Source organism: Pseudonaja textilis, chromosome 3 (genome assembly GCF_049901715.1).
Source record: "Pseudonaja textilis isolate UNSWEBS1 chromosome 3, rPseTex1.2, whole genome shotgun sequence".
NCBI lineage: Eukaryota > Metazoa > Chordata > Lepidosauria > Squamata > Elapidae > Pseudonaja > Pseudonaja textilis.
In genome coordinates this window covers 147335079-147358686 of record NC_141992.1, presented here as the reverse complement: position 1 = coordinate 147358686, position 23608 = coordinate 147335079, and positions in this window count along the sequence as shown.

Here is a 23608-nt window from a genome sequence, read left to right as displayed (position 1 = left end):
AATCAAAACAGTTCTTTATTGCAGATTGTTTATGTTGGTCTCTGGGGAGGAGGGAACTCAGTGGCCTCTGAAATCATGATTCTATAATTCTAAGTCCTAAAGTAGAGTCAATACATTTTTAAAAGCAAAAGGAAAACCTATAACTCTCCATATTAATAGTCCCAATCATTTCCTTGCATTGCACCCAATCCTTAAATCCACTAAAAATGTTCCTTGTGATTTTAGCCACCCAAAACTTGTCCATTTTGGGGCCAAAATGTAGCAACAAAGTTTTGTGCTCCCTTAGAAGTTTCCTAGTTGAATAGAGAGTAGAACAGAACAGTGTGTGAATCTGGCATCATAGCTTGGGTCTGAAGCCAATTTCATTCTGCAGATTTGTCTTTTAATTAAAAGGAAATCAACATTACTGTTTCATTTACCATTGACTTGCTGGTGAAGCATGTTCTTAAGCATCAAAGCATCAATACTCTGGCCAAATTCACATTAATTATTTTCACCTGGTTAGTCTCTTTAATTGTTGTTGATTTTTCAGCATGGTCAATATGATATTAATGAATGTTTAATGAAATATTCATTTTTACATTATCATTTGGGATTCATCTCCCCTAATTACTCTAGAGTTCCCAGAATGGTACACATTTTCATATCTTTTAGTAAACAATTAGGTTTGCATCACTTCTTTCTGTATATCTTTTTATATCTATATATCTTTCAAACTAATGTGTAAATAAATTTGTGCTGTTGGGAAGGAGATTTCTGTAAAAAGTAAACAAAAGTTGCTTTGGTTTCTATTTTTAACAACATCTGAAAGGAAGAACTGCAAATATTTGGAAATACTGAGCCACTCTTCATATGGAAAATGCACCAAGCTCACTTTTCTCTCAGTAGTAATTAGACTAACCAATTATTTCTTTGATGAGATACATTTTGTATGATAATGAGTATTATTCTCATGACTCATGATATTCATTATCATGAGAATCAAAAATGAGAAAGGGATTAAAAAGTGTATCGATATACATTTAAAAATAATTGCTATTAGTTAAGTAGAAAATAAAATTTACTTTATTACATGGTAAGATAGTGATCTTGTGATATCTCTTGCTCAATCTGTCATTCAAGTCCTTATCTTTGTTAGATGCATTAAAATGTTTGCTTTCCTTTTTATTAGTATTCATTTTTGTGGATTTGCCAATACACAGATAGCAATAGCATTTAGCATTTAGACATATACCACTTCACAGTGCCTTACAGCCCTCTCTAAGCTGTTTACAGAGTCAGCATGTTGCTTCTAACAAGATGGGTCCTCATTTTTCTGACCTTGGAAGAATGAAAGGCTTAGTTAACCTTGAGCTGGTAAGACTTGAACTACCAAAGTGCTGGCAGCTGACAGTCAGCAGAAGTAGCCTGCAGTAGTGCATTCTAACCACTGCACCACCATGGATAAAATAGATTTTCCAATCTGACACAGATTTGAGCTACAATTCCCAGAATTCTTACTTTATATAACCTATGTCCTAAATCTATCTGGAGATTTTCAGATTGGCGAGGGCTGCAAGACAAAATATTTTCAAATACAGAGATGTATCTTCTGTGCAGTGAAACTCAAGGCAATGTTAATTTCATGATTTTTACTTGAGAGTGTTGTTTTATCATTTTCTTCTGTATATTTCTGTGCATGAGTTGTGAATATTGTACATTGTCTTAACATCTTTTTTAAAAAATAGTGTATCGATAAAGAATATTTGTAGCTCAGGGTTGAAATGAGGTGCCTTTGGTGCTTTCTGAGTTTGATTGCCATAATGTCATTTTACTTATGTCTGCTCTTATGTAAGCCTCATTGAGTTCAGTAAGAATTACTTCCAGATAAACAGGTAGCTTTTCCTTCCTGCAAATTAGGTATGTAATAGAAACCATAATGACATCAAAATGAAGCTACATGCAGTCATTGCATAGTACTTGCCATACACTAAATAAATAAATTGCACAGTACTAATATAAAAGTAAATAATACCTGATATTTGTGGAATTACATTATAATACACACAATATCACTTCTTCTTGCTCCTCTTACCTCTCCCAGGGACATCCAAAGCATTCAAGGAGTAATATAAAAAGATAATCGGCAGTGGAATGCTTTGGAAACAGAATTCTATGTTCTGCCAAAACACATAGGATCATTCTTGGACAAAAGTTTATATCAATTACTCAACTTGTTACTTAAAGATGAATTTTAAAAAGAACATAGTCATGCCTATATCTCAGCATCTCTGCACATTTTACACATTTCTGAAATATTCATACATAAATTGCACATATATTATGACATTTACATTTTAAATTTAGCTTTGGAGAAATTTGCAATAAAGAGTAAGAGTTTAGAGCAATCTCTTTCCTAAGAAATGGGAATTTATACTAAAGTTTGCATGTCTTAGGAGTTGTTGTTTTTTTTTTACAAAAGTTCCATATGTCACAAAAAGTTGCAAAATAAAATGGATGTGGATTTATTTTTAACAAACAAATTTTCCAGCAGAACAAAAAAACTTCATTTGTAGTTATGATTAAAGACTAGCAAATTAAAATGTTAGGTTACAAAAAGATACAAGGAAAGGAGCTGTGCTATAGTCAAGATAAAAACATTTTAAATAATGGAAGAGTGTATTTTCTACCTTTGGGCAATGTAACAAGGAATAGTAATTGCAATAAACAAAGAAATAAACAAAACATCTATCACATCTGTTAGTAATGTTATCCTGATCCAAGAGAAAAAAGGTTACATTACATTTATACATTTTACTCGTTCATGTTTATTGACTTGCTGCTTTGAACAAAAGTATGACAATTTGGCTTTGTATGTACAGCAAGCATTGAAAAAGCAAGTGGCTTACTGCCTCAATCACTCAGGGTAAGTAGTGTCCCAGAAATAGGCTTATTTCATATTTTATATTTTATTTTATTATTTTATTTTATTTGAACTTGTCTTCCCAAAAAGCTAGAGACAAGTTCTCATCAAAGCATCTTAATCCTTTTATAATATTATTGGATAACAAAATACGTAGATATCTTGTGATGTACAAGTTATCTAGTCTACATACATCACTGAGCTCATGTCTCTTTAGCTATTAGTATTTCAGATCCTTTGCTTTTGAGGTTGCTTATAACTATTTTCTTATAACTATTTTCAGGATCATGCTGAACACACCAATTTCCTCATTCAGCAAGCCAGTAAACCTATCAATTCAAAAGTGAAGAATCAAATGTCAATATCATATAGAAAAGAGATATAGATTGTATCCTACTTAGCCCTTGATATAGAAGCTTCCATCTAGAACTGGAGACAAGGTCTCTCAACCATCAAAAGGTAACACAAAGAAAAAGGGTCTGCTTTCTTTGATTAGTTCCACTTTACTAGCTGGAGCCCAGCAAAGCATTAGATTTAACCAGGGCTCTGCAACATCTTGCAGATTTGTCCTGCAACAGAATATTCAATACATTCTGAAACATAAAGTATATGCATCCTTTCTCACCAGATTGATGGTGTATTGCATATAAGCACATGATGGGCAGAGTTTGTGTCATGATGTTACAATGCATGTGTCATCACTTGCTCCTCTATATTTGTGTAGGCTGAGACACTAAATTCTTCCATCCTTAGGGCCATAGATGATCAAAGCTATATGAAAATACAGTTTAATAAAAGTTGTTTATCCAGTTGGTTCTGGTCCAATAGAGAACAAAAAAGTTCTAATTAACTCAATAATATACATCCAAAGATCATTAATATGTTTCAGCCAATCCTAATAAATTGGTACTTTTCATTCCCCTTGAGACCTACTTCCCACTTCAATTCTGAGAGTTTTCAAACTGCTCTTTTTTCTCTAGTGTCATACTTCAGTTCCTTTTTCTATGTCTTCTTCACTGAGTTCACTCTAGTTACAGCATTCATATTTTCCTCCTTCTCCTCCTCTTCCTCCTCTCAGTGCCTCTTTTCAACTGCATGTCTCTGACACTTGGTGTTGTAGTTGAGCAATGAGAGGCTAGACCAGGGCTTGGGTGCAACAAGACTTTATTGGAACAATAAAGGACTGAACGTGTTAGCCCTGCCTGGAGCAGGCTTCCAGCGATCAGTGGCTGGCTGGACCCTGCAGCTGGCTTTTATAGCTGGCTGTCGAGGGAGGCCAGCCAATGAGGGGCAGCAAACGCCCCCGCAGCATGAACGGACCTGGGTGGGGACTTTGGCAAGTTCCAGGGACATAACACCCCTTCCCCCCAGATGCGAACACGCCTAGTCACTTAAATAAGCGGGCGGTCTGTGCTGGCGCCCCGAGCGTCGTAACTCCAGTGAGCTACCAAGTGTCTCAGAGTCCGGGGAACCTGGTGGGGTTGGTGATGGGGTGCAGCCTCGTTCTGGGGTATGCACGGGCACTGGTGTGGCGCTTCTGGACGGTGAAGTTGTGGTCCCGTCTACTGGTGCCGGTGGCGGACCCGTCGGGCAGTCCCGGTCTACTGCCAACTCTCCTGGTCCGGGTGGAGGTGGTGCAGTGGCCCTGGCATGGTCTTCGATGGGAGCTTGGTGTGGCACCTGGGGGTTGACCTGGGCCCACGATCCGACACTGGTGAAGGTACCCTGTCGCTTCCTTAGCTGATCCAGGTGTCTTCTCCAGATGCGGCCGTCTTCCAGCTGGACTCGGTACGACCGGGGGCCGGTGATGGCTACTATCACTCCTGGAATCCACAGCGGGTCTCCTGCGTAGTTCCTCGCAAATACATGTTCCTGCAAGACAAAATCTCTGACCCCCGTCATTGAAGCGAGGGGGGTGTCAGGACAATAGTGAGGGTGGAGCCTATCCAACACAGTTCTTAGGCGCCTACCCATTAGAAGTTCTGCAGGGGATTTGTTGGTGACCATGCAAGGGGTCGAGTGTTGGCTCAGCAAGAAACAGGAGAGTCTGTGATGCCAATCTTCTTTGCTGAATCTGGCTAGTGCTTCTTTTGTGGATCTAACGGCTCGTTCTGCCAACCCGTTGCTGGCAGGATGGAAGGGGGCCGTGAAGATATGTCGGATGCCAAGATTTGTGGCAAAACGGCTAAATTCTGTTGAGGCGAACTGGGGGCCGTTATCTGAAACAATGGTGTCTGGTAACCCGTGTGTTATGAATAGGCGAGTTAGAGCCTTGGTAACTGCTAGCGTGGTGGTTGCGGATAGTTGGGCCACATCGATCCATTTTGAGTATGAATCTACGACCACCAAGAAGGTCTTGCCGTGTATAGGACCTGCTAAGTCAATGTGTAGCCTTGACCAAGGTGCGTTGGCGCTCTCCCACTTTGTGGGGGTGGTGACTGGAGGGGATGGTCTGGATTCCTGGCAGGGTTGGCATGAGCTTACCCACTTGACGATGTCATCGTCCAGGCCCGGCCACCAGACGTAGCTTCGTGCCAACGCCTTCATCCGGACGATGCCCGGGTGACCCTCGTGTAGTGCCTCTAAGACTGGAGTGCGAAGAGAGGCCGGAATAACCACCCGGGTGCCCCACAGCAGGCAGCCCTGTATGCTAGACAGTTCCTGTTGACGGGTCTTAAAAGGTGTGAATTCGGCTGAAAGGTTTGAGCCCGGCCACCCCCTCCTCACCCAGTCCAGTACCTGGGCGATGGTTTTGTCCGTCTTGGATTTGGCGGCGATGTCGAGAGCGGTGACAGGGAGGTCGAGCTCGGTGACATCAAAGATGGCGTGGACCGGGGCCGGGTCTTCTGCTGGAGCTGGCAGGGGGCAGCGGCTGAGGGCGTCTGCGTGACTTAACGTTTTTCCTGGGCGGTGGATGAGCTTGTACGAATAAGCCGCCAGGAACAAGGTCCACCTCGTCATTCTGGGGGACAACACTTGGGGAGTCTGCTTGTCCCCGGAAAGAAGACCCAGGAGAGGCTTGTGTTCCGTGATTAGCTCAAAGTTGTGGCCAAACAGGAATTCATGAAATTTCTTAACGGCGGCCACTGCGGCTAAAGCTTCTTTGTCGATCTGACTATAGTTACGCTCTGTTGCTGAGAGCGTTCTGGAAAAGAAGGCAATCGGTGCCTCAGAGCCGTTGGGTAGTCTATGGCTTAATATGGCGCCAATCCCAAAAGGGGAAGCATCCGTGGCTAGTACCAGTGGAAGGTGTGGGTCAAATTGAATAAGGACCGCGTCAGATGTGAGCAGTGTTTTGACTGCGCGAAAAGCGGTGTCTTCCTTGTGTCCCCAGTGCCAAGGTGCTTTTTTATCTAAGAGCCTGTGTAGAGGCTCTGCTACTGATGCTTTGTGAGGTAGAAATGATGCATAAAAGTTCAATAATCCTAAAAAGGCTTGTAGCTCAGCTTTAGTGGTTGGCGTGGGTGCCTCATGAATTGCCTTGACCTTGGACTCTAGGGGGTGGATGCCTGAGGCGTCAATCTTATAGCCCAGAAAGTCCACCTGTCTAGTGGCAATGGCACATTTTTCCTTTTTTAATTTGAGGCCATGCTGTCTGAACCTGTCTAACACTGCCCTGACTCTCTGGAAGAGTTGGGGTCTGTCCCTGGCAGAGACCAATATGTCATCGAAGTATGGTACTATGCCAGGGAGGCCCTGTAGTATACGCTCCATGAGGGATTGGAAAATGCCCGGGGCAACACTTACGCCAAACTGGAGATGCTTGCACCAGAAGGCACCCCTGTGGGTCACAATGGTCTGCAGCTCGGCCATTTGGTTGTCAACGGGGAACTGCTGATACGCTTGTGACATGTCCAATTTGGCAAAAATGTTGCCGGGCTCAAAGGTATGCAGTAAATGTTGAATGACCGGGACAGGGTACGCGCTAACTTGTAGAAAGCGGTTGATTGTTGTTTTGTAATCAGAACAAATTCTCAGACTGCCATCCTTTTTGAGGGGTGTGACAATTGGCGTCTCCCATTTGGCGAAGTCTGTCGGCTCGATGACCCCTTGCTTTAATAATTTATCGAGCTCTGCGTCCAGTTTAGGCCGAATGGCGAATGGGACTCTACGCGGTTTCAGCCAGACTGGAACCGCTTGGGGGTCAACTGCAAATGAGATGGGGGTCCCCTTATAGCACCCCAACTCATTGCTGAATACGTCTGAGTAGTCAGTGAATAAGGAGTCAGTGTCAGAAGCTGAGACAGCATGGACTCCTGTTAACCCTAGGCCGAGGTAGGGGAACCAATCAAGCCCCAGAAGACTGGGGAGGTTGCCGTTAACTACCACTAGAGGCAGGTGGCCTTTAAAAGCTTTAAAATTAACAAGGAACTTGCCTTTGCCGAGTACTGGAATGTCTTTTCCCTGGTAATCCCTCAAGGAGATCTGGCACTTCTGGAGCTGGTTTCTGGATAGTCTGGGCTGGATTTTCTTGAGGGTGCTCCAAGAGATGATTGAGAGCGCTGACCCCGTGTCAACCTCCATACGACAAGGTTTACCTTCTAATAGAACGGAAAGTGTTATTTTACTAATAGAGTGACAGGTGTGGTTAGCATGGTAGCAAGTGTGACAATTGAGTACTTGCCTTTGAGACCCCGAATGGGAAAAGGAAGGAACCTTTTGTGCTGAGTTGTGCGCGGCCTGGCAGACTCTAGCGATGTGGCCTTTTTTGTGGCACTGGTTACAGATGGCACCCTTGAATTTGCACATGGCTCTCGAGTGAGGTCCTCCACAGGATAGGCATAGGATGATGTGTTTGGGTGAGCTGTTGGTTTCTAGCCTGGCTCCTGCCTGTGGTTGTTTGGCATGGGTGAGGCGGTGGATGTCTGTTTGTTCGTTAGGGTCGTCTTCGTTGACTACCTCTTCTGAATGAACGGTGGCGCAGCTTTGTTTGGGAACGGGGCCTTGAATTTCAGTGGCGGACTGGGTTGCCAGCTCTGCTGCCAAGGCTTCCTCGACGGCCTGAGGTCCTTCTTGGCGAGTAGTCGCCTCTGGAGGTGAAGGTCTTTGACCCCGCAGACGAGCTGGTCGAGGAGCATGTCATCAAGATAGTTCCAGAACCCACAGTGGAGGGCTGCAGTCCTCAAGGCGGCCATATACTGATTGACGGTTTCCTTTTCTGCTTGCTTCCTCATCCGGAAGGTGAAACGCCTCGCGATTTGTGAGGGCCTGGGGGAGTAATGGTTGGTGAGAATTTCTAGCAACTCTGGCCAGGGGACATTTTTTAACTCACGTGGAGTGACGAGTGCTGTGGCCGTATCAAAAACGATGGCTCCGCAATAGCTGAGGAAGAATGACTTTTTTCTGTGCTCCCCAGCATCAGCCAGACCGATAGCGTCGATGTAGTGGTTAAAACGATTCTTGTAGGACTCCCATTTTTCTTCTTCCGGTTTGAACGGTGGGAAGGCTGGGTTGGAGTTCATGATGAGGACTCCTGCGTGATATGCTGTTGAGAAATCTCTCTGGGACACAAATGGCACTTGTGCTCTTGTTAGTCTAGTGACTTCAGCTCTGGAGAGGCTTCATAGACCTCTCTGCTCTCTCTCTGGGCTACAATTGGGCTGAGCTGCAACGACTGTTGGCAGCATTTTGAAATTCGTGCTCCTGGAGAGCGTAGGCGGTGCTGGCTTGCCGCCTCTGATAGCGCTTTGAAAATCGCGCCTGTGTGAGTGTCAGTAGCTCGGAATAACAGCACCGCGCTGTATTCCGGCTAGAAATCCAAACGACAGCCTGTTGGGTATATTGATACACCAACTAGGTTTGGGTAAATAAATATATGAACCTAGGTTTAAGTGTTTGTAGCTTTAAGCACAAAAACTGCAATGTAATCTGATAATTAAGGGTGCGGTTGCAAGCAGCAGTAATAAGGCAGTGAGAGAGACGTAACACTTCCTGGTTACTGCTTCCTGGTTTCTGGTTACTGGTTTCTGGTGTTACTGGTCGCTGGTCTACTGGTCTCTCTGATCTCTGCTGCCTGCTGTTTTACTCCTGTATGAGACGTCTGCTTGTTGGCTACTGTGCAAGATACCATGTCTACTGAACAAAAGGACTGTTTACTTGGTGAGCTGTGCATACTCAGCGTTGTCTTTGAGAGAAAGGTATCGGGAGGAGAAGATTTACAAGCAGATAAAGACATTGTATTTACTGTTAATGGACTAGGTAACTGGATGGATATACTGGATAATGACATATGGACTGAATGACACTGCTTAATCTCTGTGTGAATTAAATAACTATTTAAAACTAAAAAAAATGCTGTGCACTCTGCTTGGGGGTTTGTCCCCAAACACTAACATTGGTTATGGGCCCAGCAGTGAGCACAGTCTAACTAACCAGGTTATAGCAGTTAGAGTTTTTGGGTGAGTTGCACATTACTGTACAAACTGTTTGTTGAATAGTTATTTATCTGAGGAGCAATGGCACAAGTAAATTTGCCAAGTCTGTCCATGATATCCAGACTAGATGGAACAAACTATGTTTCATGGTCAATGAAATGTAGTTTACTTCTACGAAGAGAAGGTTTGTGGGACATAATAACAAACCCACCAGATGTATCTAACTTAGATCCTAATGATGAAGAGGATGCCACAAAGATACAAGACTATGAACGAAAGAATGAGCAGGCTCTATGCATCATAGGACTCACTCTCTCAGACCAGCAACTCATTCATATCCGTGGAGAGCAAAATGCTGCTAACTGCTGGGAGAATCTCAAGAAGATTTATGTTCGAGACAGTGTAGGAGCTCATATAAATCTTACACGGAAGCTGTTTAGAACACATCTTGAGAAAAATGGAGACATTTTTACAAGAAAAAGAGCTTATATTTAATGAGTTGCAACAAGTATACATCATACTGTCTTCTTTGAATCGAAGCTATGATGATTTTGTGACTGCTTTAGAAGTATTGCCAAAAGACAGTTTATCAGTAACGGAGATAACCGGCAGGCTATTAGAAGAAGCCAGAAGAAGGTGTGAACGTGACCAGCTGAGAGAAGATAAACCTAAAGAAGAGAAATTATCTTCAAAGCTTGAAAGAAACCAGCTTAGTAAAGTAAAGCACCCGGAGGAAAAGAATTTATCTTCAACGGCATACACAATTAAAAAGTGTTTTAATTGTGGAGGCAGAGGACATTTGGCAAGATTCTGCGTAAAGGAAAAAGCCAGAATGTAAAGAAGCCAAAGAAATCCTTTGAACTAGCCATGTTTAGCAATTGTGATGTGAAGAATGATGTATGGGTGGTGGACAGTGGCGCATCCCACTGCATCACGAGAGATAAGACAAAGTTTATAAAAATGTCTACAAGCTCTCAGCATATATCACTCACGAATGGCTGGCACCTCAAGGCCAAGGGTGAAGGTATTGCATACTGTCCATGTTTAAACCAGAATATAAAAATGTTGTATGTACCACAGTTAAAGATGAACTTACTTTCTGTGAGGGTATTAGATAAACTAGGTTATGTAGTTACATTTAAGAATAATAAGTGCATACTTGAAAAAGATAACAAAAAGGTAACTGCAGCTTTAAATGGAGCATTGTATGTCTTACATGATAGTAAGAAAGGGGAGGCACAGACTGTATTTAACAATATCAAGCCTTATAATGAATGTATCCATTTATTGCATAGGCGTTTGGGGCATGTAAATTTTAAAATGCTAAAACGTACAGTAGAGTTATCTGAAGGAATAAGGTTAAAACCCTGTGATAAATATTTGCGTTGTAATGTCTGATGTGAAGATAAGAGTAAAATATTGCCTGCAAATAGGCTAAATGGTTTCAAAACTAAAGAACCTTTAGAAGTAGTATTTGCAGACATTATAGGTCCTAAGAAACCCAGTATGGGGGGTGCTCGATATATACTGAGCATTATGGACCATTACTCTAGATATGAGTTTTGCTACTTAATGAAAAGCAAAACTGAAACATATCAACATTTCTTCAACTGGTTAAAGTTTGCAGAAAGAAAGACTAAACGGCAACTGATAACCTTGGTGACAGATAATGGTACGGAATTTGTTAATAGCAAATTCCAGAATAGATTAAAGGCAGCTGGAATAGAGCACAAGAAATCTGCACCATACAGACCACAACACAACACATTTATAGAGAGAAGAGGCCAAACACTACAGGCAATAGTTAGAACAATGTTAACTGATTCTGGATTACCTGATTCTTTGTGGGGGGAGGCCACAATGTGTGCTAATCACATATTGAACAACGTTGTTAACTCAACTACTGGTGAAATACCATTCACCATGTGGCATGGCAGGAAGCCTGATCTGAGTTACCTGCACACATTTGGTGCACCAGCATGGGTGCATATCCCTACACAACTCAGGCGTAAAGGGCAACACAGAGCTAAACAATTTTTCTTCGTTGGTTACCAAGCTAACCATAGGGCATATAGATTTTGGGAGAAAGGCACATCTAGGGTGTTATGTAGTGCCAATGCCCAATTTCTAGAGCACGTAGGATGGGATAAGTTAGAACAGGATAGCAATAAAGAAGTGATTATTGAATCCTATAGAAATCCCATTAAGTATCCCTGTAACTTTAAGAATAAAGTAAAAAGAGGAATACAGGAAGAAATTGTGCCCATAGAAGAAGAAATAGAACCAATAGCTGAGGAACAGGAACAGGTAGTAACTCAAAAAAGTCCTCATACAAGCCCTGTAATTCCCAGAAGAACTACACGAATATCTAGACCGCCTGATAGATACCAGGCTAACACAGTGTGCCAGGTAAATAGAGTTCCATATACTGTGGATGAAATTAAAAGGTATCCTTCTAAAGAGAAGGAAAGTTGGTATGCAGCAATGAATAAGGAATTGAAATCCTTAAAGGATATGAAAGTATATGAAAATGCGAGATTACCTGTTGATATAAAACCCATTGGCTGCAAATGGATTTTTAAGATAAAAACTGATAAAGATGGAAATATAATCCATAAGGCAAGATTAGTAGCCCAAGGTTTTAGACAAAGTGCAAATGACTACGATGAGGTATTTGCACCTAGTCTAAAAGCAGCAACATTAAGGGCAGCTTTAGTGTGGGCAGCAAGCAAGAAATATATAGTTAACCATTTAGATGTGGAAACTGCTTACTTGCACGCTCCACTAAGACATACTGTATATATGAAAAAGACTAGTGGATTGAAAGGTGAAAATAATAATGATTGTTGGTTGTTAAAAAAGAGCCTCTATGGTCTTAAACAATCTGGCTATGAATGGAACCAGTATATTGTAAAGGAACTGAACAATATAGGGTTTAAAGCTGGTTTAGCCGACCCATGTCTGTTTAAAAGGAAGACAAATGGGAAAATATCATTATTATTATTATTCACTGATGATATTGCCTTGATTACTGAGACTAATGATGAAGCAAACAAAATAATAGCATCATTAGAAAAGAAAATAAAAATCAAGCCATTAGGGGAGATAAAGAGATATCTAGGTTTGAATATACTGAAAACACAGAAAGGTTTTAAGATATCTCAGGAAGATAAGATATCTAAATTGCTAATAGATTATAAGATGGAACTTTGTAAGCCTGCAAAGACTCCAATGAGTCAGGATATTTGCAAAATGGATGCTCAAAGTCCCAAGTTTGATAAGGCAATATATCAATCTTTGATTGGTAGCTTATCATACATTAGCAATTGGTCAAGGCCAGATATAGCTTATAGTATTAATCAGCTGGCACGACATAATAATGATCCGCTTCAATGTCATTGGAATGCATTGAAGAGAATCTTAAGATATCTTAAAGGAACATTACACCATGCACTGTATCTAGAACCAAAAGGTGATCTAATATTGAGTGCTTATGCAGATGCTAGTTTTGCATCAGAAAGAGACACAAGAAAGTCGACTTCAGGAACAGCCATAATGCTGGGTAAGACATTAATAGGTTGGAAGTCAATAAGACAACAGCATATAAGTTTGTCTACTATGGAGGCCGAATTCTCCTGTTTATCACTATTATGTACTGAGTTAATTATGTATAAACAAATGTTGAATGATATGGGTATAACTGTAAATTATCCTATAATTGTACATGAAGATAATCAGGCAGCAATTCAAATGGCCACAAATATTGCAGTAAAAACTAGGAGCAAGCATACAGATTTAAGGTATCTAAATGTTAGACAATCTGTAAAGAGTAAAATGATACAGCTGGAGTATTGCATGTCGGAGGACAATATAGCTGATAATTTTACTAAAACCCAAGGTGCCATTAAGCACCTAGAGAGTTGTGAAAAATATGGGTTTAAATTGTAAAGGTATTATATATTTATATCACCCAAAAGGGGAGAATGTTGGGTATATTGATACACCAACTAGGTTTGGGTAAATAAATATATGAACCTAGGTTTAAGTGTTTGTAGCTTTAAGCACAAAAACTGCAATGTAATCTGATAATTAAGGGTGCGGTTGCAAGCAGCAGTAATAAGGCAGTGAGAGAGACGTAACACTTCCTGGTTACTGCTTCCTGGTTTCTGGTTACTGGTTTCTGGTGTTACTGGTCGCTGGTCTACTGGTCTCTCTGATCTCTGCTGCCTGCTGTTTTACTCCTGTATGAGACGTCTGCTTGTTGGCTACTGTGCAAGATACCATGTCTACTGAACAAAAGGACTGTTTACTTGGTGAGCTGTGCATACTCAGCGTTGTCTTTGAGAGAAAGGTATCGGGAGGAGAAGATTTACAAGCAGATAAAGACATTGTATTTACTGTTAATGGACTAGGTAACTGGATGGATATACTGGATAATGACATATGGACTGAATGACACTGCTTAATCTCTGTGTGAATTAAATAGCTATTTAAAACTAAAAAAAATGCTGTGCACTCTGCTTGGGGGTTTGTCCCCAAACACTAACACAGCCGTTTGAATTTCGCGCTCTTTTTGTGCTGAGCGGCTGTGGCTCGCAGCGCTTCACTTTCCTCTGTAGCTTGCTAACAAGCAGCTACAGACGCTATTACTTTCGCTCTTGCTTTCTGAGCTCTCCGGCGGCGCGGCTGCGGCTCAGCGGTTATTTTAGTGATTTCAGCTGTTGCGAATTGCCTCTGGTAGCCATCCCATCCTCGTCGCCAGTGCTGTAGTTGAGCAATGAGAGGCTAGACCAGGGCTTGGGTGCAACAAGACTTTATTGGAACAATAAAGGACTGAACGTGTTAGCCCTGCCTGGAGCAGGCTTCCAGCGATCAGCGGCTGGCCGGACCCTGCAGCTGGCTTTTATAGCCAGCTGTCGAGGGAGGCCAGCCAATGAGGGGCAGCAAACGCCCCCGCAGCATGAACGGACCTGGGTGGGGACTTTGGCAAGTTCCAGGGACATAACACTTGCCACTTTACCTTAATTAGAACAACACATAGACATATTTATGAAAGCAGAATAGAAATCCATATGAAATGAAATATTAAATATAAATAATGCAGATGATAACTAGGAAAGCTGAGGTTTAGCAATCTCAGCTAACTAATCAGTTGAGTAAACAATATTATTCTATAATAGGTAAAGGTTCCCCTCGCACACATGCTAGTCGTTTCCGGCTCTAGGGGGCGGTGCTCATCTCAGTTACAAAGCCAAAGAGCCAGCGCTGTCTGAAGACCTCTCCATGGTCATGTGGCCAGCATGACTAAATGCCAAAGGCGCACTGAACGCTGTTACCTTCCCACCAAAGTGGTCCCTATTTTTTTTACTTGCATTTTTACATGCTTTCAAACTGCTAGGTTGGCAGAAGCTGGAACAAGTAATGGGAGTTCGCTCTGTTACGCAGTGCTAGGGATTTGAACCACTGAACTGCTAACAAGCTCAGCCTCTTAGCCACTGAACCACTGCATCCCCTATCATTCTATATCTTTATATAATAAAGTGTTATGGTACTGATTGGTATCATGAAGTAACAAAGAGATGAAGCTCAGGTTCAGATTTCTTCGAAGTTAATTGACTTTAAAAGCTTCCTTGCTAAAAAATTTGACTGGGCTATGAAATGTTGTGAATAATGCGTATGAACAATTTTTTTTTTTTAACATTGCTGCATACTGCCTGCAGAAATCACCAGCACAGGGAGTGCACATGCATCCAAACAAATAATTGAAAATCTGGTCCTTTTACCCTATATATTTCAATTAATGTACCTAGTAGATGCACATTTTATAGTTTTAGAGATTTATTTTAGTGGTTTATAGTAAATCGATCCAGTTATTTCACTAACTGAGTTAGCTGCTACAGATTGGCTAAAAGCAGCAGCAGATAAGACAAAGAAAACGAAGAAATTAAGCATATAAAAGGTGTGCCTTTTAAATTACCTTCTAAGCAATTTTATCATTGTAGTGCCACTTGTCAAAGCAATTTTTATTAGTCAACTGAGACAGAGAGAAACATCCTTAATAAAATGAAGAGAAACAAATCTACTTTCAGTGTTGGAGTTGTTATGATAATTTAAAAGGGAGCATCAGCTCTGCACATTTAATTTGAACTAGGAACAAAGAACTTGCATTTCAGCACTGAAGGACCAAACTTATTGCTATAAAGGATAAACTTTCCCCCTGATTTTTTATTCTGATCTTGACTCTATTTGTTGGATGAAGTTAGCAAAACAACTTTTGAACAGTTTTAAAAAAAAACTCAAAAAGCTGTATGTATACACCCACGCACACAAACATTTGAATGTATTATCTATCATCATCCATTTTTTATCATCTGTCTGTCTGCCTGTCTGTCTGTCCATCCACCCATATCTATCTATCTATCTATCTATCTATCTATCTATCTATCTATCTATCTATCTATCTATCTATCTATCTATCCATCTCATCTCCAAATAGTGTAATCTACTATTGTACTGGCTGTTGCTGTTGCTTTTGTATGCTATTTAGAATTGCCTTGAGAAAAATGGTTTATAAATTCAATAAAAATAAATGGCCAAAAAAGCTAAATGACTTGGTTCTCTACAAGTAGATGTCATTAAAAAGGCAAAAAGAATAATCAGAATCTCAAAGCAAGCATGCATGCATTTTGTGAAGGCCAATTTGATTGTACTGCTTAAGATGCTGATCTTGAAACCTGGAGTCTGTGAGTTTTAGGCCTTCCTTAGGCAGAAAAGCCAGCAGGGTGACTTTGAGGCAGTCATTCTATCTCAGCTCAATCCACCTCATAGGAAGTGGGAGCATTAGGTATGCATATTTCCTGGAAGTGATCAAAAATAAAAGTTCTAAGTTATATCTAACCCATATCTATCTCTAAAGCACATGTTTTACATACCTGCAGTATTCAGGCTAATTTTTCTGACTGTCAGCTGCCTGATATTTGGTAGTTCAAAACTTACCAGGCTCAAAGTTGACTCAGCCTTCCATCCTTCCAAGATCAGTAAATTGATAATCCAGATTGTTGGGGGCAATATGCTGTCTCTGTAAATTGCTTAGAGAGGGCTGTAAAATACTGTGAAGCAATATATAAGTCTACAGTAAGTGCTATTGTTACATGTACCTCCTTTTCCAAATATAGTCTTTTTGCAAATTGCTCCTGGAATTTGTTTTCATACATAGTTTTCTATTAATTTGTTTTTATACATAGTTTTCTATTATATCTGTTCCTTTATGTATATTTCTACAGTATGCAATTTTTAAATTGGGAATGGCATCAATGCAATTTGAATAATATAGATTTAGGCATGCAACTGTCTTTCAATTGCATGTAGATTTGAATAATGTGAATTGGCTAAGTTCATATAAAAATTGCACTTGTTTCCCATCTCCAATTGTTGGGTTACAAGATGCATTTCTACCTTGCAAGTATAATGGTAAACTATTATATTTAATGTATAATCACTGTATGACTTAACCTAGGGGTTATGTCTGAACAAAGTACAGGAAAGGTTAATGGATATAAAACCAAATGAGCTTCCCCCAATGTCTTTAACATGTCTAACTCTACCTCCAAGTACCTAGTGGGATATTTGAAGGAGAGTTATAGTATAGTATTGACTTCTTGAACAGAAGTTTCTACATGGCTGGTAATTCTGTTTTATCAGAGCATATTAAAAAAAAAGTAAGGCCACCCCAATACATTAGCTCTAGGAAGAATGGCCAGATATTATGAAATTTTGGACCCCAAGGAGCATTAAAGACCAACCAGGAGCTAATGATCCAGGAGTAAACATAGACTGGATGCCGTCCCTTCAATTAAAATCAAAATATAAAAAAGACCAAGAGGAATTCAGAATTGAGACAGAACCAAATCAATTAGATAAACTAATGACAGGTACAAAGGAAAAATTTATATCATATTATTATTTATTAGGATATGATCTAACAGAAGAAATAGTGAAAGGACAGAACTAGCAGATTGGGAAAAGATCTGGAAAAAAACTATACAATAACAAAATCAGCATCATATAAAGAAAATCAATATGAAATGTGCTATTAGTGGTATCTAGCTCCTTTGAGATTGGCTAAAATGTATCCTAATTTAAGTCCAAATTGTTGGAAATGTAAGCAATCACAAGGTACCTTCTTTCATGTAGGGTGGCTATGTCCAAAAGTTAAGAAATATTGGACTAAAATGGGGGGCGGAGCTGGCGTCTCAGTGGTACAGAGTGAGATCTTGAAGCTCCAAGATCGCCGCTGATATCTCTGTTGCAGGATGGTCTCACTGGACCTAAACCATCCCGTAGAGGTGGTGACTAAGGAGGGCACATCCTGTCGATCCCAGGGACATCACGAAGTCCCTGGTTATTCCAAGAAAAGCCCTTTTGCCAGAGGCGGAGAGGCAGCCATTCAAATTGCTGAAGCTGGGACAGCTCCGGAATGGAAGAGATTGAAGGAAAGTGTGTCAGCTTGGTGAAATAAACTTTTACTTATTATTACTTGAAGAGAACATCCTGAAAGATTTAAAGTGAAATTAAAAGTGAAGAGGAAAGAGTTTAAGCGGCGAAATTAAACTAGTTAAAGTGAAAGTTTTTTTTTCTTTTCCCCTTTTTATTGGAACTTTGAATTTGGTAAAGTTACTGAACTTTAAACTGGACTGGTTTCTTTTAAATTTTCATCCTTGTTTTTACTTTTTTTAAAATAATTTTTTGAAAGTCTGTTTTGACTAAGACTCTTCTTTGGGATTTGAGTTGTGTTTTTTTTTTTTTTAAAGGAAGAATTCCATCTTCTCTTTTTGTTTCTGGTATTGGATTCAAGAGGGGGGAATGAAAGTGAAGGGGAAAAAAGTAGCACTGCCATTTAGAGGCATGGATATATTGTTTCTTTCTTTCTCAGTTTGTTTATGTACTTGCTATACTCAAGGACTGAGCTTTGCAGTGGAAAAGATAGTGGGATGAGCATGGTAGATTGTTTATACAGGTGCTCATCTATAAAATTAAATAATTAGAGCTTTGAGCTGAAGTTGAAAGAAAGAAGATTGAAGTGACCTTGAAAATACCAAAACCAGAAACATTGAGTTTGATTTATTAAAGAGCCTTGGATACTTAGTGGCAGCAGCTGGCTTAACTCTAGATTATTTTCCATCTCATTTTCTACTCCCTCCCACCCCCCACCCCCCATTTGGATTTTAACCTTCTATTCCAGAAACTAGTATGTGATTTTTTTTTTACTTTTTTAAAAAAATCTTCCTTTTCTTTGTTTTTATTAAGAGAAATAATTGGATTAAGGTACATAAGCACCTGAAGATTTTTCTTTTTCCCTTTTTTGGGGGAGTGGCAACTGCCTGCCTGTACTCCTTTTTTCCCCCCTTTTTTTCCTTTTTCTCTCTTCCTCTCTACAGGTAAGCACAAGATGAGCAGAAAGACAACAGCACCAGCTTCTTCAATACCAATAGCTTCTTCAACATCTGGAGGACAATGGTCAATATAGACAATTTTACAACAGGAGAAAGAGAAGTAAGTGACATTACAGATGATTATGCAAGGAATCCAGAAGATTGAAAAGAGAATAGAGAATATTGAGCAAAAAGCTGAGAATATTGAGCAAAGAATTGAAAAGACATAAGAGAAAGTAGAGAACATTCAACAGATGATGATGAAATATGAGGACAGAATTAAGAAAATTTAAGAAGAAGATATACAAAAGGATAAGAAAATTGGAGATATTGACACTCAATTGAGTAATATTGAGAAGTGCAGATGTGAACTATTCGGATGGGAAATTGATAGATCAGAATTCTACCTAAGATTTCAAAATATAGAAGAAGGAAAACGTTAAAATCTTGCTGAAATAATGACAGAAATATTGGCAGAAGCATTAGAGATAACCAAAGAGAAGATGATGGATGGGATGGATGAAGTGTTCCATGTATATACAAGATACACAATGAGAAAGAGACTACCAAGAGAAGTTCATATTAGATTCACTAAAAAGATTATTAAGGCACAGATACTACAGGTGGCAAGAGAGAAAACCTTAAAGTACAAAGATAAAGAAATTGTGGTGCTGAAACAGGTACCAAGAAGAGTAAGAGAGATGAGAAGAGAATATTTATTTTTGACTAAAGAGTTACTTAAAAGAGGAGTAAACTACAGATGGCTGATGCCAGAAGGCCTCTTGTTTACCTGGCAGGAACAAAGACACAGAATTGACACAGTTGCAAAAGCTGAGCTATTCTACTTAGAATATTTTAGAGGAAAAGAGGAAGAAGCTAGAAAAGAAGAGTCACGAATTGAATTCCAAGAGGAATGTATAGCAGTAATTGCAAAAGAGAAAGAAGAAGGTGCAGTAGGTGGTGTACCCAGAGAGCAATGAGAATTAAGACCAGCTAGAGCAAGAAAACCCCCTCACAAAGCCTAACATGGATGAAAGAAAATTGATTACGATTAACATAAATTGACTTAATTTGGCTACTAAAAGAAGGAAAGTATTTCATAAACTAGAGAAATTGAAATTTGATATATATGATATATATGAAATTTGATATATATATTCAGCTTTGTTCAGGTATTTTCCCATGTCATTATAGTTGTGTTTTTAAAGTTGTAGCCGCGTTTCGGCAGAATCTCATCTGCCATCATCAGGCTTCTATATTGGGTTCGTCTGTGTGTCAGGCTTTCACAGGCGTTTCTGTTTTAAATTTGGTGATAGCCTCGTGCTGTGTTAGAATGTTTTTTTCTTCATCCTGATTGGTTGGGAGTCTTGGTCTGTGTTTATTGGTCTTGGAGTTTTCTGTGTTCTGCTTGATTGGTGTTTCTAATATCTTCTGTCTGTTTTGTAGCGTTTTTTTGTCTTGATTGGCTGGCAACATTTTGTTTTGTGTATTGGGGGCTTTTAGTGCAGCTTGGCTTCAGGTGAATGTCTGGCTATCGTTTATTAGGAAGCTAGGTTTCATCTAGGTGGCTGTTTGGAATGTGCTTGGGCTGGAGGTATCAGGGGGGTCTGTTTGTGCCCAGGTGTTTGCTTGGCTTGTGGTGTGGAGATTGAAAAAAGTCCTGAAAGCATGAATAGAAGAGATGACTCCACCAGACTGTCAATCAACTGGAAGCCTGCACCCACAAAGAAACAAAAAACATCTACTAGCAAAAGAATGAATATCTCTCTGAAACCACAACTGATTTCATTGTTAAGGTTGCAAGGGTGCAGGATACAAGGGTGCTGAAAGTTCTGATTGTAGATTGGACAACTCTTTTGGTAGGAGGAAAATGTATAATAGAAAAAAAATGAAAGTAGGGTGAAGGTAGAATGGCTTTAGGAAGAGAGGCCATTAATTTATAAGAATGCATCTTAAATGTTTTTGAAGAAAGATTAATCTCCCATAATGAACAATGGATTTAAGGAAAGAGGATGTGGAAGTTGCTTGGAATAGAACAAGGATTATTTTACCGAACTGAGTAGAATTATGCTAATGAGAATTATGAACTTGCAACAGTGATGAAATGAAGGAATAGCAACAGCAATAGCACTTAGATTTGTATACCATTCCATAATGCTTTACAACCCTCTCTTAGCAGTTTAAAATGTCAGCATATTGATCCCAATAATCTGGGTCCTTATTTTAGGACCTTGGAAGGATAGCAATAGCAATAGCACTTAGACTTATATACTGCTTCATAATGCTTTCCAGCCCTCCCTAAGTGGTTTACAGAGTCAGCATATTGCCCCAACAATTTTGGGTCCTCATTTTACCCATGGATGGCTGAGTCAATCTTCAGCCTGGTGGGATTTGAACTGGCAAATTGCAGGCAGCTGACAGTCAACAGAAGTAGCCTGCAGTATTGCACTCTAACCACTGCACCACTGAGGATGGAAGGCTGAGTCAACTTTGAGCCATTGAGGATCAAACTCCTGGCTGTGGGCAGAATTAGCCCACAATACATCATTCTAACCATTGTGCCCAGGATTGGACTTCAAAAATTTTAGTAAAGGATTCTCTGCCTGGTTGCTGAGTGGGTGTGGTCATGGTTTGTGTGGCCCTGTTGGCCTCCTACACCACAGCGGGGAGCATTTTTGCCCTCCCCAGGCTCTGCTTAAAGAGAAAATGGCCTCTCTGGGCTCCAGAGGCTCTCTGGAAGGCAGAAATGGGCCCATTTCTTGCCTTCCCAAACTTCCAGAAGGCCCGTTTTTCACCCTCCCTGAGTCTCCGTGTGCGCCCTGCAATTACCTGCATCCAAAACGGGCTGCATGGGACCCCCAGCAGCCCACCCCTGATTTTGCCATTATGGCTCCTAGAAGTTGTGAATTAGGAAAAATGTAGCAATCATAAAAAAAATGATTGCTGCAAAAATGGGAAAAAATGGAAAAATATGCTATAATTTGTACAGCAAGAGAAAGATATATCAATGTTAATGCTATCCTAGGATCCTAGAAGTGATAGTATTAAAGTGATAAAAGGTAGAAGTGCAATCAGGATTTGAAAAATTGTAAGACTCTATCTGGCATAACTGAAGAAATGTTACAGTCAGGATGTTGTTTGCATATGCTGTAACTTGCTTAACATGGGTTGGAAAGCTGCATCTGTTCTTGATGACTAGAAGAATGCTATTTTTGCTACCCTAGGCAAATGGAAAGCAAGCAAGATGATTAGTCGGTTAAGGGTATTTGGGAATATGTTTGGTAGAATTCTGATCAACATGGAAAAAGAGGTGACAAAAAACAAAATTGCAAATGTGTGAGGTGTATTTTTGCTCTTCAGCAGGTCATTGAGAAAGTTATGAAAATAAGAAAGTTTATTGTATTGTTTGAGTAAAAGTAAGCATGTAAGAAAGACATGCATGTTTGAAATCCCTTTTCCTTTTTTCCCCTTTATTCCCATTTGGATTAGTTATTTCATGATCTTTGTCCCTTTTTTATGCTGCTTTCCTGTTTTAAAGGTTTTGTTTTTTTTAATGTTTTGCAAATGGATGAGAATCAGATGCCATATAGATTAAATAAATACATAAACAAGGTTGAATTATGGGATATTTTGTTCAAATAGGAAACTGAAAGCTGGTTACTGAATGTGTTATGGGTGGTGTATGATGGTGTTAGAAAACATAGGATACAGGTGTCAAATTCGTCATGTCACGTTGCCATCACATGATGTTTCATGATATTTTCTCCATTCACAGAGCTAAGGTGGGCGTGGCCTATGCGTAACACATTCAGCCCGTGGGCTGCCAATTTGACACCCCTGATGTAGGAGAATAAAGAGAATGGTTAGTGGTGGGTGGCTGAAGAGGAAGTGAAAAAGATGTCTGATTTTTTCTTTGTTGTTTTATGGGCTTATGGATAATATTCATAAGCTTTTGCTGTTGGCACACATGTAACACCCAGATTGCAAGAGCATATGTTTGCTCTTTTATGATTATGAGATGGGACAATGCTGAAGATACTATGAATGTTTGAAACTGCTGAAGAATACTTATTGCCCAATGTGTTTTGCATAGAACAGGAACAATGATGGGATTCAAATTTTTTTACTACCAGTTCTGTGGGGTGTGGTTTGGTGGGTATAGTGTAGCTTGGTGGGCATGGCTTGGTGGGCATGGTAGGAGAAGGATACTGTAAAATCTCCATTCCCGCCGCACTCCAGGGGAAGGATACTATAAAATCTACATTCCCTCCCCACTCCAGGGGAAGCTTAATGCAAAATCCTATTCCCTCCCCATCCTACTAATCTGCTTTCCAGCTCCGTTCTCTCTCGTGCAGGACAATAAAAGAAAACCCAGCTGATCAGCTGTGACTTGGGAGGCAGAAAAAGGGATACAGGGCCAGTCAGAAGTGGTATTTGCAGGTTCTCTGAACTACTCAAATTTCTGCTACCAGTTCTCCAGAACTGGTCAGAAGCTGCTGAATACCACCTCTGAACAGGAGGAGGAGCAGGAGCTCCATTTTCCAGTTTTTATTTGTAAAATGACTATGGCCTTGATTTGCAAACTAACAAATCCTTGATCCTGAGGATTTAGTTCCTATGAAACATCCTGTGCTAACTTGAAAATGGCTCAGTATAATACATTTTTGTACAGTTGCCTTTGAAAAGAATTAAGAAACTTCAGTTAGTGCAGAATCCATTAGCCAGAGTTATGTGCCTTTCAAAACAAGTTGACCATGTTTCTTTTCACATTGAAACATAACTTGGACATATTCCTTAAAGTAACTTGTACATGTGAACTTAAAAGATCTAGAAAAATATGTAAGAAAAACTGACTGCCATGGCTCTATTATTGTACTATATTAGCATAGAAGAAAGCCTAC